Raw genomic sequence first — 3,957 nt, forward strand, 5'->3', positions numbered from 1 at the left:
ATGATCTCTATTGTTACCTCTCGAAAGATGGCCGACGGTTCGCCGTTTTTCTGAATAGGAGGCTTCGGCCTTAAAATTTATGACCGGGCCTCGCATTTCTCAATGTAAAACCGAAATTCTCTTCTCGTTTCCTCGAAGAGTGGACGTTAAAACATTATTTTATGACAAGATAACAAGTTTTAATTGTGGACGCGGTGAGGAATGTTGTAAATATGTTGTTTATATCACTAATAGAGGTACATCGTTATTTTTATAGTGACAAGATGTTTTTTGATATTAAAAAGCAGCTGGTCGAATCATTCCAAAATTTTAGAAACGCCAGTTTGTACTTTTCTCGTCGTTTATTGGTCAATCCTCGTGATTATTTGACGTTTCGCAAAACTCCCAATTTCAATTGTGGAATTTTCGATATTTTAATGGAATTGAATGTGTCTCAAAAGCTGCACAATTTTTGAATCAAAACAGCGCATAATTTACCCTTAAAATTTGAGCATCAGAAATGTTGTTCATAAAAAATATGTCCTGAAACTCGCTAGACACAATCAAACAAATAAAAGGGGTAGTGAATCGCGCTGCACATAAAATATTGCGAAATAGTAATGCTAATCGGATATAAATAAAAATATAATTAATACTTAAAACGAAGTTCGAATAGACTTTACACTATCAAAAACAAAATCATCATTCACGGGTTATCCCTCGGGTTATCCTTACAATCGTCGGGGCATAAAAGCATAAACATGCCGTTAAATTCCAAAAAAAAAACCTTTACAACGCACAAATACCTACATTTCTATTGATCTAATCAATTGAGAACATAAAGAAGATAATATGAGCCGATTTTTCGGAGTAAAACAAATAACGTAACTAAAAATTGTAGATATCGGCTTCGGAACTTCAAAAGCTTGTTTACAAAACAACGGTAGCTAATATCGGTAAACCAATTAATATAATGGATATGGAACGTAGTTAATCTAATACAAATGAATTCTCGGAGACACACAAAAGTAATCGCTTGGTAGAATTTGCCCAGCCGGTAATGTAGAAACTCATCTATGGCATGACCAAAACCAATGGCGTGTCAAAATAACAATGCGGTCTCATCCACGTAATCCAAAAGTAAGAACGATGAGAAACAATAAGAAAACGGCGAGGGAAAGGTGAGTGAAAAAAACATAAGTAGGTATTAAGACGTTCTGCGTTATAATGTAACATACCTCGTACTGTTCATATGCAACTACAGATCCGTAAAAACGCTTCAATGGAGCCACCACATACATCAAAGAGCGAAAGAGCCAAAAACAGTCCCTTACGGTAGACAGATAAGGAATGGCATACCAAAAAACATTTGCATGTAATCAATGCGAAAGCAGAAACTTCACTGGAGGGAAGAAATACAACTGCACGAGCAGGATAAACTTAAAGAGGCGATAAAATTAAGTGCAAAAAGGTACAAAGCGTGAACTCTAGCAACAAAACAAAGAGCTAAGTAAAAGAAACTTATACTAAGAAACTAACAAATCTACTACAGGAATTAATTTACATCTAATCCTAGTGGATTACAAACGAAACACTTAGATGGTGTAAGAATATCAAATTTAAATTACGAGTGAAAAAACCTAAGAAGCTTTCAGATATTCAGCACTTTCATTACACTTAAAAAAAAAGACCCCCCCGGAGCTGCCCCCTGCCTTAGAAGTTTGAGACCTTCAGGACTCCATAATGTTTAATACCCTAAATATAAGATAAGAGGCTTGAAGCCTTAACGTTCTGGAGGTGAAGGTATCACCAGGGGGTCCCGCCCAGTATACGAATACTTTCATGATGATGATTGTAGAGAAAGAGGGCCATCAAATTTTTCTCTACAAGGATTGTGTTTAGCTGGGGGGTATTCCATACCCCCCGGAACTGCCTCCTGTCTTAGAACTTTCAAACCTTCAGGACTCCAGAATGTTTAGTACCCTAAATATAAGATAAGAGCCTTGAAGCTTTAACGTTCTGGGGGTGAAGGTATCACCGGGGGGTCTGGGGGGTATGGAATACCCCCCAGTATACGAATACTTTCATGATGATGATTGTAGAGAAAGAGGGTCATTAAATTTTTCTCTACTGGGATTGTGTTTAGCTGGGGGGTATTCCATACCCCCCAGACCCCCCGGAGCTGCCTTCTCCCTTAGAACTTTGAGACCTTCAGCACTCCAGAATGTTTAGTACCCTAAATATAAGATAAGAGGCTTGAAGCCTTAACGTTCTGGGGGTGCAGGTATCACCGGGGAGTCTGGGGGGGATTCAATACCCCCCAGTATACGAATACTTTCATGATGATGATTGTAGAGAAAGAGGGCCATCAAATTTTTCTCTACGAGGATTGTGTTTAGCTGGGGGGTATTCCATACCCCCCAGACCCCCCGGAACTGCCTCCTGTCTTAGAACTTTCAAACCTTCAGGACTCCAGAATGTTTAGTACCCTAAATATAAGATAAGAGGCTTGAAGCTTTAACGTTCTGGGGGTGCAGGTATCACCGGGGAGTCTGGGGGGTATTCAATACCCCCCAGTATACGAATACTTTCATGATGATGATTGTAGAGAAAGAGGGTCATTAAATTTTTCTCTACTGGGATTGTGTTTAGCTGGGGGTTTCCATACCCCCCAGACCCCCCGGAACTGCCTCCTGTCTTAGAACTTTCAAACCTTCAGGACTCCAGAATGTTTAGTACCCTAAATATAAGATAAGAGGCTTGAAGCCTTAACGTTCTGGGGGTGCAGGTATCACCGGGGAGTCTGGGGGGTATTCAATACCCCCCAGTATACGAATACTTTCATGATGATGATTGTAGAGAAAGAGGGCCATCAAATTTTTCTCTACGAGGATTGTGTTTAGCTGGGGGGTATTCCATACCCCCCAGACCCCCCGGAACTGCCTCCTGTCTTAGAACTTTCAAACCTTCAGGATTCCAGAATGTTTAGTACCCTAAATATAAAATAAAAGGCTTGAAGCCTGAACGTTCTGGGGGTGAGGGTATCATCGGGGGGTGTGGGATGGAATCCCCCCACAGTATACGAATACTTTCATGATGATGATTGTAGAGAAAGAGGGCCATCAAATTTTTCTCTACGAGGATTGTGTTTAGCTGGGGGGTATTCCATACCCCCCAGACCCCCCGGAACTGCCTCCTGTCTTAGAACTTTCAAACCTTCAGGACTCCAGAATGTTTAGTACCCTAAATATAAAATAAGAGAATTTAAGCCTTAACGTTCTGGGGGTGCAGGTACCACCGGGGGGTCTGGGGGGTCAATGTATACGAATACTTTCATGATGATGATTGTAGAGAAAGAGGGCCATCAAATTTTTCTCTACAAGGATTGTGTTTAGCTGGGGGGTATTCCATACCCCCCGGAACTGCCTCCTGTCTTAGAACTTTCAAACCTTCAGGACTCCAGAATGTTTAGTACCCTAAATATAAGATAAGAGCCTTGAAGCTTTAACGTTCTGGGGGTGAAGGTATCACCGGGGGGTCTGGGGGGTATGGAATACCCCCCAGTATACGAATACTTTCATGATGATGATTGTAGAGAAAGAGGGTCATTAAATTTTTCTCTACTGGGATTGTGTTTAGCTGGGGGGTATTCCATACCCCCCAGACCCCCCGGAGCTGCCTTCTCCCTTAGAACTTTGAGACCTTCAGCACTCCAGAATGTTTAGTACCCTAAATATAAGATAAGAGGCTTGAAGCCTTAACGTTCTGGGGGTGCAGGTATCACCGGGGAGTCTGGGGGGGATTCAATACCCCCCAGTATACGAATACTTTCATGATGATGATTGTAGAGAAAGAGGGCCATCAAATTTTTCTCTACGAGGATTGTGTTTAGCTGGGGGGTATTCCATACCCCCCAGACCCCCCGGACCTGCCTCCTGTCTTAGAACTTTCAAACCTTCAGGACTCCAGAATGTTTAG

Source organism: Photinus pyralis, unplaced genomic scaffold, assembly GCF_008802855.1.
Source record: "Photinus pyralis isolate 1611_PpyrPB1 unplaced genomic scaffold, Ppyr1.3 Ppyr1.4_LG9, whole genome shotgun sequence".
NCBI lineage: Eukaryota > Metazoa > Arthropoda > Insecta > Coleoptera > Lampyridae > Photinus > Photinus pyralis.